We start from the raw sequence: 13,360 nt of genomic DNA on the forward strand, positions 1-13,360 counted from the left end.
TCCAGGGAAACATAAAAGTGAGTGAAAACTGAGGACGACCGAAGAGGTAAGAGGTTTTGTTTTCAGAAAAATTATGTTGGTTTCTTGTTTCTAATTTGCATCTTACGTAAAAAAAAAGGATGAAAAAAAAAAACTTTAGAAACTGCAGTTGCTCGCTGCCTTGGATTCATGTTTTTAAGGACCTGTGGAAAGTAATAAGATTTTTCTTGGGAAGAAATACACAGCAAGGCAAGACTTAGAAAATACAAAATACTTCAGCAAAATATTCATGCAAAGATGCTGTCATCTTACTCTCATTACGAAGTTCATCCTCAACACCATTTGCTTAATACAAGGGGGAAGATGAAATGCTCCAAATGATGCAAGGATTAGTGAAATGTTAATTTCACGTTGAGTGTATTTATGTTCATTATCTTTTATTATCATTATTATTACTAGTTGGAAAAGCTGGATGCATTAGACCCAAGGACTCCAACAGGAAAAATAGTCCAGTGAGGAAAGGAAACAAGGATAAATAAAATATTTCAACAACAAACAACATTAAAATAAATATCTCTTCATGAACTAGGCTATCACAGTTCACTATATTTATGTAGTATCTATTTTATTATTAATTTACAGGTGTTTTCCACACCACCTACACGAGGTAAAAATGAAAACTGTGTTGTCTTAAAAGTCACTTAGTACATCCGAAAGATCAGTTTGTGATTTCCCGCCCAAAGTTTCCCGCCGGCCGACACCAATACCATAACGTTGCCGGCAACATGAAAACACTGTGTCACATGTCATAGAATTCAAACAAATCGTTGTTGTAATATTTAATATTGACACACATTGTACTATGTAGATTCATTTACTATATACCAAATATATAAAATATTAATTTACAACAGCCCATGGATAAGAATTAAGAGAGAGACGCATATTCGAAGGTTGACTTGGCACTTACGCCAAGGCTTGAGATAAGCAACTTCAGTCATACAGTACCACCCCCCACAGTGACGTCAACAGACTTCGAGATCTGAACCTCTTTCTCTCTCTCCTGCTATTACTACTGCTTCTACTAATACAACAACTACCACTATGCCTGCTACTACTACTAAAGGAGATTAAAGAAAGGTTTTGGAAAGAATAACTGATAAAGAAAAGGGAAAAGGAGAGAGAACTAGTATACGATCGGTGGTCAGCTCTTCGCCACTGGCTTCGACTAACTTTACAACGAAGCGAGTAAAAAAACTGGATTGTGATATACGTTAGCATTTGTCAGCTTTTAGAAGGTGAGCATTTTTGTTTTTTGATAACCTTTTACAATGTCTTGATTTCATATATTTTGTTGGTCACTCGCATTCCTAACCCAATGTTCTAATACCAGCAAAATAGTAATGTTATCGGTAACTTAGAAAGCCTTGGTTTTAACTATATATAACTAGATAGCTAAAGGCCTGTTATCTTTACCCTTAATTGTCTGTTTGAATTTTTCAATTACGAGAAATTCAGTGCATGAAATTGTTATTTTACCTCACCTTTGTGTCTGAATAAGTAATCTTCTTGCTATAACTGTTGACTAGTGGCGGTCTCCATCCTTCGTGAAACCTTGCTAATAATCTTCATTTCAAATGAACGTTTTTAAAGCTACTTACTTGGATATTTTAATAGTATAAGGTTGTGGTGGCCGATGTGGTAACGTCCCTGACAGGTGAACGCCATACTTGGGTCCGAACCCCGCTCAAACTCGTTAGTTTCTTTGGTCGCTGCAACCTCACCATCCTTATGAGCAAAGGATAGGGGGTTTAGGTGAGCCAATAGGTCTATCTGCTGAGTCATCAGCAGCCATTGCCTGGCCCTCCTTGGTCTTAGCTATGGTGGAGATGGGTCTTGGGCACTGATCATGTGTAGTAGGTCAGTCTGTAGGGCATTGTCCTGCTTGATGGGGCAGTGTCACTATCACTTGCCTCTGCCATTCATGGGCACCCTTTAAACCCTTAAACTCGTGCTAATAAGAAAGAATATGGCCATTCTCTTAAAATGTTTGAATATTTTTTTCTAAAGTTAGGAATTACTGTATAGCCATCTGAAATGTAGAATTTTGCCCCATATTTCTCGAGTTCTTCCCTTCGCTATTTTCATAGAGAATAGATTTAAAACATTCTTATTTATCCTCTAGGTTCTTTTACCTTTTGTCGTAAAATAACTTAGTAAATATAAATGTTTTTCGCAGTTTTTTTTTTTTTTGTTCGTCTCAAAACGTAGTCAAATAGCGATACCTGGCATCTCTATGTGGCCAAGAGGACGACATTAAAAACTACTTTGTAACTACTCTAAATTTTGGTAATTAAGCTTTAATATATGAAACCAAAATTGCCATAGATAGATTAAATATAGAATATGATTAGTTTTATCTAATCCATGAATAATAAGATTACAAAAATTTATGAAAATTTGGTTTTCGCTGATTTCCTATTAAAGACCGAACTATTTATGTTGCTTGAAAACACAACCAAGTGCTTGAGGAAATTCTGTGCAAGCTAAATGGCAACACTGCGTGGTCGAGGCGGCAACGTTGTGGACTCTCCCCCACCCCACCTTCCTTTTTCAATCTGCTATGACAAACACAAAGTTTATTGAGACGAAATGTATAAATGATTATTTGGGAAATAAAAGACATAATTTGCTTTTAATTTTGTCTGGGAATTCGTTCAATCAGTCAGCCCTATCTAAGTTTTCGCTAAAATATACTTTTCAAGTAGCCTATCCCATATTGAGAAAGAATGTTTGACAAGAATTGGTAAGGAAAGAGTTGGAAAATGTGCCATAAGGAAGCAGTTTGGACTTCTTATAGAGTATTAACTGTTCAATTTAAGGCAAAATAGAAAAAAAAATAAAAAAAACAACGTAAGGTGAAATCGAGATTTTGCAAATTCTTGCTTACTATTACAATTGTTATTTTTGACATAGCCATTAGCAACAAAGCCATTCCTTTCCTTTAGTGTTGTGGTAGCCTTTTGTAAACGTCCCTACCTTGCGATCTGCTGGATTGGGATTCGAGTGTTTGCAACCTTACCGTCCTTGTGAGCTTAGGATTGAGATTTGCTGGCGCCTATAGGTCTACCTGCTGAGTGATGAAAAGGCATTGCCTGGCTGTTCCTAGTCCTAGATTATGTTGAAAGGGTTCTAGGGCACTGATCATATGCCCCTGTCCCTTGCCTCTGCCATTCATGAGTAACCTTTAAACCTTCTAAAGACCGAGCAATCACGCAAAGACATTTCCAGCAGAAATGAGCGTCGGTTAATTGACCAAGGGAGATGAGTCTGTCTCAAAAGACAACTCATCTCCGTCAGGTAAATTCTCATTACCTAAATGAAAATTAAGGCTTTGAAGTTTGCAGGAGAAATTGGCTTTTGTGACGAAGGGATGCCGCAATAACTTTCTTTATATATCAACGGCTATTGGTTGTTGAAAGAGATTGTGCCAGATTTTGGTTCTTATTCCAGTTTACTTACTGTTTTCCTTCATTCTGTGAAGTTACTGTATAATTTGAAAATAATTAGGTACCATACGCAGTATGTACAGTATGTACAACAACAACAAATGCAGCCGTTTCTAGTCCACGGTAGGACAAAGGCCCCAGACGTGTCCTTATTCATGTTTTGGGGTTGGCCAGTTTTCATCACCACGCTGGGCAGTACGGATTGGTGATGGTGGGAGACTTTTGTCTAATCGCTCACAGCCAACCAACCTAGTATGAGTGGCCCTAGCTAGTGCATCTTTGCTGATCATGGCGATACACAAACCCTTTTACCTCATTAATATATCCCCACTCAAAAAGGAAATATATATATATATATATATATATATATATATATATATATATATATATATATATATATATATATATATATATATATATATATATATAGGGATGGCTGTATATTCGCTTTTACTACTTTTTCTCATATAGTGATAAGGTGTAAGTAACAAACGTCCAAAAGTGTCATGCTATAGGTCTATACAGAAATCCATTAGCTTAAATCCCCCACTTAAGGGGGAAAAAAATCTTCTACCGAGACTCAAATTGCTTCAATATTTCTGTTAGGTGTAGCCAACACTTTTATGTTGAAAACTTACTTCTATAAAATTCTATAGCAAACTTAAATATGAGCTCTCTCGTACGATCGAGTATGTATTATTTATTAATAAAATAGCAAGTAAAATATACAGACATTTGTATGCATACAAATTACCATCGATGTATGATGCCAGATAATCAACACTCATATATTCATTCATACACTCGAGTGCCTTCTAGAAGTCTGTCACTCGTTCGTTCTTAAGGGTTTAGTAAATGGCGGAAATTTGAATGTTTCGTTCATAGCTGTTTTGTAAAGGGGAATTTAAGAGATCGTCCATAAGGGCTCCGAAAATGGCGGGAATTTGAGGAATCGTTTATAAGGGTTTAGTAAATGCCGGAAATTTGAGGGATTGTTCTTAACGATTTTGTATATAGCGGAAATTTGAGAGATATTCCATAAGGGCACTGAGAATGGAATGATCGTTCATAAGGACTTTGAAAATAGCGGGAATTTGAGGGAACGTTCATAAGGGTTTTTTAAATGGCGGATTTTGAATGGTTCCTTCATAACGGTTGTGTAAATGGCAGAAAAATCAGAGATCGTTCATTAGGGGTTTTGTAAATGTTATTGGAACCTCTTCACACACACACAGAGTCCCATTTCACGGGCGCGACATTGCATATTGACGAGGAAGATTCAATATGAACCGAACCATTTCATCTGATGAACCAGCTGATTGCATGGATGGACGAAGAGTGGGTCGGGTAGAGGGGGATACAGATGGGTCTATGGTAGGGAAGTGTTGTTGTTGAAATTAGACACACGTTCTCCCATCTTCAATCTAGCAGGTGGTCTTCACGAAGTCTGTGATTGGAAACTTGGTCATGCAGTCTGGTATAGATAGAGTATAAATATTGGATTTTTTAAAATTATTATTATTATTATTATTATTATTATTATTATTATTATTGTTGTTGTTGTTGTTGTTTGTTGTTGGAAAATCAAGATGGTATAAGCCTAAGGGCTCCAACAAGAAATAATAGCCCATTAAGGATAGGGTATTAGGAAATAAATAAACAAAAGAATTAATAAGCAATGAAAATAACATATTCCAAGAACAATAATATCAATAGGATAGATCTTTCATAAATAAAGAATAAAAATAGACTTATGTCAGCCTATTCAACATGAAAACATTCGCTGCAAGTTTTTATTATTATTTTTATTATTATTATTATTATTATTATTATTATTATTATTATTATTATTATTATTATTATTATTTTCAAAGCGTGTCCGAAGGTTCCTGCCCTTGAACCTAACGAGGAAGCTCCACGGCCATTACTGCTCCTGAAGTTGCTGAAGGCAAACTTCGTTATCGGAAAATGTGATTATCACTGGCGAGTGTTCTGGGCGTTCGTCAAGGGCTCGTTAGAAATCTCTCCAAGAGCACACAACACTCTACTTCTTTTATTTGTAAGTAGGAAAAACTTGAACAGTCTATTTTTTGTATTTGTGGTAGGAAAAACTTGAACCCTGTCTATTTTTTGTATTTGAAAGTAGGAAAAACTTGAACATAGTCTACTTTTTGTATTTGTAAGTAGAAAAAACTTGAACTGTCTACTTTTTGTATTTGTAAGTCGGAAAAACTTGAACACAGTATACTTTTTGTATTTGAAAGTAGGAAAAACTTGAACACAGTCTACTTTTTGTATTTGTAAGTAGGAAACACTTGAACTGTCTACTTTTTGTATTTGTAAGTAGGAAAAACTTGAACTGTCTACCTTTTGTATTTGTAAGTAGGAAAAACTTGAACTGTCTACTTTTTGTATTTGAAAGTAGGAAAAACTTGAACTGTCTACTTTTTGTATTTGAAAGTAGGAAAAACTTGAACACAGTCTACTTTTTGTATTTGTAAGTAGGAAACACTTGAACTGTCTACTTTTTGTATTTGTAAGTAGGAAAAACTTGAACTGTCTACTTTTTGTATTTGAAAGTAGGAAAAACTTGAACTGTCTACTTTTTGTATTTGAAAGTAGGAAAAACTTGAACACAGTCTACTTTTTGTATTTGTAAGTAGGAAACACTTGAACACAGTATGCTTTTTGCATTTGAAAGTAGGAAAAACTTGAACACAGTCTACTTTTTGTATTTGTAAGTAGGAAACACTTGAACACAGTATACCTTTTGCATTTGAAAGTAGGAAAAACTTGAACACAGTCTACTTTTTGTATTTGTAAGTAGGAAACACTTGAACACAGTCTGCTTTTTGCATTTGAAAGTAGGAAACACTTGAACACAGTATGCTTTTTGCATTTGAAAGTAGGAAAAACTTGAACACAGTCTACTTTTTGTATTTGTAAGTAGGAAACACTTGAACACAGTATGCTTTTTGCATTTGAAAGTAGGAAACACTTGAACACAGTATGCTTTTTGCATTTGAAAGTAGGAAACACTTGAACACAGTATGCTTTTTGCATTTGAAAGTAGGAAACACTTGAACACAGTCTACTTTTTGTATTTGTAAGTAGGAAACACTTGAACACAGTATGCTTTTTGCATTTGAAAGTAGGAAAAACTTGAACACAGTCTACTTTTTGTATTTGTAAGTAGGAAACACTTGAACACAGTATGCTTTTTGCATTTGAAAGTAGGAAACACTTGAACACAGTATGCTTTTTGCATTTGAAAGTAGGAAACACTTGAACACAGTATGCTTTTTGCATTTGAAAGTAGGAAACACTTGAACACAGTCTACTTTTTGTATTTGTAAGTAGGAAACACTTGAACACAGTATGCTTTTTGCATTTGAAAGTAGGAAAAACTTGAACACAGTCTACTTTTTGTATTTGTAAGTAGGAAACACTTGAACACAGTATGCCTTTTGCATTTGAAAGTAGGAAAAACTTGAACACAGTCTACTTTTTGTATTTGTAAGTAGGAAACACTTGAACACAGTATGCTTTTTGCATTTGAAAGTAGGAAAAACTTGAACACAGTCTACTTTTTTTATTTGTAAGTAGGAAACACTTGAACACAGTATGCCTTTTGCATTTGAAAGTAGGAAAAACTTGAACACAGTCTACTTTTTGTATTTGTAAGTAGGAAACACTTGAACACAGTATGCTTTTTGCATTTGAAAGTAGGAAAAACTTGAACACAGTCTACTTTTTGTATTTATAAGTAGAAAAACTTGACCAGTTTACTTTATGTATTTGTAAAAAGGACAAACTTGAACACAGTCTACTTCTTATATTTGTATGGAATTCCTATAGAATTTGTTCTCAAAGCCTGAATATATTTGCATTGAAATAATTCCATTGATCTAATATTGATATTGAACTTTGGAAAATGTAACCCTGCAAAAATCTAGATTATTTTATGTACCAGTTATATGTCATCATTATCATTTCCTCCTACGCCTATTGACGCAAAAGGCCTCGGTTAGATTTCGCCAGTCGTCTCTTATCTTGAGCATTTAAATTAATACTTCTCCATTGATCACCTACTCACGCCTCTTAGTCCTCAGCCATGTAGGTTTGGGTCTCCCAACTCTTCTAGTGCCTTGTGGAACCCAGTTGAAAGTTATCTCTCTTTGTAAGTGCCAAGAGCATGGCCAAACCATCTCCATCTACCCCTCCCCATGATCTCATCCACATATGGCACTCGGGTAATCTCTCTTATAGTTTCATTTCTAAGCCATTTAACTCCCAATATTCTTCTGAGGGCTTTGTTCTCAAATCTACTAAATCTGTTGGATAGAGTTTCATAGTCATACCACGACTCATGTCCATAGAGTAACACCGATCTCACTTAACTGATATATAGCCTGATTTTTATATGCAATTTCAGGCGGTTTGATTTCCAAATTGTACGTTTATATACTTAGACAAAATTACCATCAAAATCTAGATTAAAGTAAAACTAGAAATAACCGTTGGTATTTCATCCCGTGTCCCGATCACAGGGACAAAATATCAATCTCCTTTGGTCCTGTTCGTCTTGTATAACGGCTCCCATAAACCAGAGAGGCTCATTAGAAGTTTGGTAGTCTCTCGCCAGATGGCAGAGAGCGTCGTTGATGGTCTCTTGGGAACTTTGTCTGCCGTCGAATAGCCGGAGGGTAATGTTATCCGTAGAGGAAATAATTTCAAGATGGATCTCCTCATATCTTACCTATAATCAATTTAGATTAAGATAGAGTATATTACTTTCATGAAATGTAAATATATTTGGTTCAGAACATTGGTGAATTATAGTCCTTACCTTGAACGGCAAGACAGTGAAAAGGAGACGTAGCTAGCATGAGAATTCTTACTTGAATTATTTATATTAAGGTAATATATTACCTTCATGAAATGTAAATTGAATTCAGTAAGAACATAGGTAAATTGTAGTCCTTGCCTTGAAATGCACGGCAGTGAAAAGGAAACTTATCTTGAGAATTCTTACTTAAATTAATTTGTATCAAGATGATAAAATATTCTACTTTCATGAAATGTAAACACAAATGAATTCAGTCAGAGCATCTTATAGTCCTTACCTTGAACAGCGAGACAGTAAAAAGGGGACTTAGCTCGAAGCTACCAAACTCTCTCTCTCTCTCTCTCTCTCTCTCTCTCTCTCTCTCTCTCTCTCTCTCTCTCTCTCTCTCTCTCTCTCCATGAGCCAGCAAGCTCAGGTGCCTCAGGGAGTTAACTGGAATTTAATTTCGCTTCGCAAGCATTCTCGTTGGGCGATCTTGATAAACTGCATAGCAAAGTGTCTGTATCAAAGTATCCATTATTAAGTAAACGAGAGAAGCAGGTTGCTATCTCCTCCTTTCCTTGCAGTCTTCGAAAAGGAACGTTTATTACTTCTCTTGTAGTTTATTTATTTCCTTGTTTCCTTTACTCACTGGGCTATTTTTCCCCTTTGGAGCCCTTGGCATTATAACATCTTGCTTTTCCAACTAGGGTTATAGCTTAGCTTGTATTAATAATAATAATAATAATAATAATAATAATAATAATTTTTTTTAGTTGTGGCATTCATTCTTCTTTTGAAGCTTTTATGTATGTGTAACTAATTATTAGGTAATTAATTGATTGTCTATCTCCATTTACAAGTAATTTTTTCAACATTAATTCCTTAATTTGTGGAGTTTTCCAAGAGAAATTTATTGCTCCTTTTAGCTACTAGAGTTATGGGATGATCAAAACACTAATTCAATATCCAGGATTTGTTTTTAATATCTCTCTCTCTCTCTCTCTCTCTCTCTCTCTCTCTCTCTCTCTCTCTCTCTCTCTCTCTCTATATATATATATATATATATATATACTGTATATATTTCTTTTGTAATGCATAAAGTCTTCCTTTGAATCTTTTTATTCATCTAGAAATAATTAGTTAGCCTATTGGAAACGTCCCTGCCTGGGTTCGAGTCCCGCTCAAGCTCGATGGATCTTGTAGTGTCTGTCACACAATTCTTGTGAGCCGGGAGGGACGGTTTAAGGAAGCCTGTAGGTTAATCTGCTGAGTCATCAGCAGCCATTGCCTGGCTCTCCCTGGTCCTAGCTTTGGTGGAGAGTGGCCTTGGATGCTATTCTTTTGTATATGTATATATATGGTCAGTCTCTAGGGCATTGTAACTGTTCCTTGCCTCTGCCATTCATGAGAAACCTTTAAACCGATAATTCGTGTTCTCTCTCCATTCTCAAGTTATACATAATGATGCATTATTCAACATTAGATACACAATTCTATGGTTTCCCAAGAGAAATAGATTTCTCCTTTTAGTAAATGGAGTTATCGGATGATCAAAACGTTAAATCAATATGCAGGATTTATGTTTAATATTTGTATATATCTCTTTACTAGTGTGCGCAACCCGTTAAAATGATGGCTAGATATTTAGATAAATATGCATGCACGAACGCAGATTCAACTCTTCCCACCTCGGTTAGATTTCGCCAGTTGTCTCTATCTTGAGCTTTTAATCAACACTTCTCCATTCATCATCTTGTACTTCACGCTTCATAATCCTCAGCCATGTAGGCCTTGGTCTTCCAATACTTCCAGTGACATTTGGAGCCCAGTTAAACATTTGGTGAACTAATATCTCTTGGGGAGTAGGAAGAGCATGCCCAAACCATCTCCATCTACCCCTCATCATGATCTCATCCACATATGGCCCTCGAGTAATCTCTGTTATAGTTTCGTTTCCAATCGTGTCCTGCCAATTAACTCCCAATATCCTTCTGAGGTCTTTGTTCTCAAATCTACTAAATCTATTGGAGATTGTTTCATGAGTGTCTTGAGTTAGAGTTCTCTTGCTTGAGGGTACTCTCGGGCACACTATTCTTATTTTTCTTCCACTTGTTTTGTTAGAGTTTTATAGTTTATATAGGAGATATTCATTTTAATGTCCTTACGGTTCTTAAAATATTTCCTTGATCCTTGTTTCCTTTCCTCACTGGGATATTCTCCCTGTTGGAGCCCCCGGGCTTATAGCATCCTGTTTTTCCAACTAGGGTTGTAGCTTAGCAATTAATGATAATAGCAATTGATAATAATGATAATAATACAACACTCTAGTTTGGGCAATCTGTGATAAATTGTTATGAGTTGTTGCCGTTCAGCGTGACAGGAATATGCATACATATATATATGTATATATATATATATATATATATATATATATATATATATATATATATATATATATATAATATATATATATATATATATATTGAGCTAAATATATTTATACGTATATATACATATACACACATATATATATATATATATATATATATATATATATATATATATATATATATATATATATATATATATTTATATTTGAATATATATTGCCAATATATACATATGTATATATATATATATATATATATATATATATATATATATATATATATATATATATATATATATATATATATATATATATATATATATATATATATATATATATATTTAGCCAGACACTTTTTCATTATTATATAAGGAGATACTATAAGCTTACCCAGCTTCCCTATCAACCGCAAACTCAAGTTGTATATATTCTGTATTTCCAGAGACATCCCGATGATTAATGTGTGAGGAAGATACTCATCAAAAGTGATAGATGACAAAAGTTGACATAATTTATCTTTCTTTAACAACGGAGTTTGTCACAATGCTAAAACGATTTTACGTCTGAGGAAATATGGAGATAAGATGGAGAATTTGGTTAATTGTCTTAACATCATATCATATCATTATGTTATATTATATTATATTATATCTATTATATTTAGTTATAATATTATTATATATGTATTATATTTGATTATATCATATATTATATATTATATTATATTTAGTTATAATATTATTATCCTACATATATTATATTATATATTATATTATATTATATTTAGTTATAATATTATATCATATATTATATATATTATATTATATATTATATTACATATTATATATTATATTTGGGTATCCTGAGGTTACTAAATGGCCACTTATGTTATCCATAAGCATACCAATAAACTATTCTGTTATTATTATCTGATATTGAAAAATGAAATTTATTATTATTTATCTGAAAATATATAGTTTACAAAGCTGGAAATTTATGATTACTAATTTTTGGGGTGTGTGTGTGGTTAGGTCTGTTGGCTTCTCTTAGACTCGTAGAAGTTTTATTGTACTGGTAAATGAATTTTCCTTTTTAGATAACAATTGGAATTTTGTTAGTAAGAAGACGGGAGTGACATAGCATATCCAAGTCCACAATTTTCTGTTTTTAGACAAAAAGAGAAAAAAATAGGAGAAATATAAAGGTTTAGGTTGATTTCTCAATTTTGTAGATATTCATTGTAAGGACTTCTGAATACTACATTATGTACTTCACCTTTCTTATCTCTCTCTCTCTCTCTCTCTCTCTCTCTCTCTCTCTCTCTCTCTCTCTCTCTCTCTCTCTCTCTCTCTCTCTCTCTCAATGCATATGAAATGTGTCCTCTTATTTCTCTCTCTCTCTCTCTCTCTCTCTCTCTCTCTCTCTCTCTCTCTCTCTCTCTCTCTCTCTCTCTCTCTCTCTCTGGTAATTCCATTATTATGAATAAGAGCATTCCACTATGTCATCCCTTTTTTTCATTTTCGTTACATACCTAAAGAAATTTAATCTTTTTATCATATAGATTTTCATATTTTGATAATTGGTACTTAGAATGAACCTACATTGGAGAATTGTAATGTATCTTATCTGCCAGTCAAACCAGACCGATTTAGCTTTATTTATTTCATTTAATCTTTTTTTATGAAGACCTTCAAATATTTTAAGTTTGGAATATTTCTGCCGATTTCATAATTTCACTTCTGTAATGAAATCCATGCTATATTCCTTCCTTCATAAACTTCAATTTGATAATCTTAAAGGCGAAATTATTAATGCCATGAAATTTCTATCATCGCTGAAGTTTGTTTTCATAACTTTTATCTATTTCTATTTTCCAAATCTAAAAACTATTACTCGCAAATGCCTTGAAAATCTTTTTTTTTTTTTTTTTTTTTTTTTTAAAGTTTCCTTTCTATTAAACCTGATACTGTACTTCTATCCTATAAAAACAGTTTTTTATTATATAAAGTTTCCTTTCACTTAAAGCTTATACTGTACTTCTATCCTATAAAAACAGCTTTTATTATATAAAGTTTCCTTTCACTTAAACCTTATACTGTACTTCTATCCTCTAAAAAACAGTTTTTATTATATAAAGTTTCCTTTCACTTAAACCTTATACTGTACTTCTATCCTATAAAAGCAGTTTTTATTATATAAAGTGTCCTTTCTCTTAAACCTGATACTGTACTTCTATCCTATAAAAACAGTTTTTATTCTAAATCAACAAGTAAAACTATATACTATTTACGAGGAATTCCCTCTAGTCCTGGAAGCTCACACGAGAGACATAATCACATTTTCGGATAACGAACTTCGATTCTGATTTAGTAATGGGCGTACCAGAGTTCCTAAGGACACAGATTCTCCGAAGCTTCTCTTTGTTGTTATTACTTGTTATTGTTATTGTTGTTGTTATTATTATGCATGCTGAATACATAATCATTTGAAATTCGTCTGAGAGTTCAGTGGTGCAGCTTAGATTATGGAAAGATATGGGCTAGAACAAAGATAAATCTATAATAATATATTAAGTATGCAAGCTAAGAAAACGTAATTTTTGGCCCACAAAGATGGTTAAGCGATTTATATTTATATCAACGAGCATGAGAT

The 13,360-nt window shown here is 33.6% G+C and overlaps 1 long non-coding RNA gene across 2 annotated transcripts in view; it reads left to right on the forward strand.

The window, feature by feature from the left end:
• The first annotated feature begins 997 nt into the window (after positions 1-997).
• The window catches only part of LOC137624845 (uncharacterized), a 14,742-nt gene continuing 2,379 nt past the window's right edge, over positions 998-13,360 (forward strand). Inside the window, exons 1-3 of one of the 2 annotated variants that reach the window (XR_011040764.1) lie at positions 998-1,277; positions 5,363-5,547; positions 11,151-11,291. This is a non-coding gene — a long non-coding RNA (uncharacterized lncRNA). Of the gene's footprint in view, positions 1,278-5,362; positions 5,548-11,150; positions 11,292-13,360 lie in introns of those variants that run through there. The other variant, XR_011040763.1, reaches the window with a different exon arrangement.

Source organism: Palaemon carinicauda, chromosome 31, assembly GCF_036898095.1.
Source record: "Palaemon carinicauda isolate YSFRI2023 chromosome 31, ASM3689809v2, whole genome shotgun sequence".
Lineage (NCBI taxonomy): Eukaryota > Metazoa > Arthropoda > Malacostraca > Decapoda > Palaemonidae > Palaemon > Palaemon carinicauda.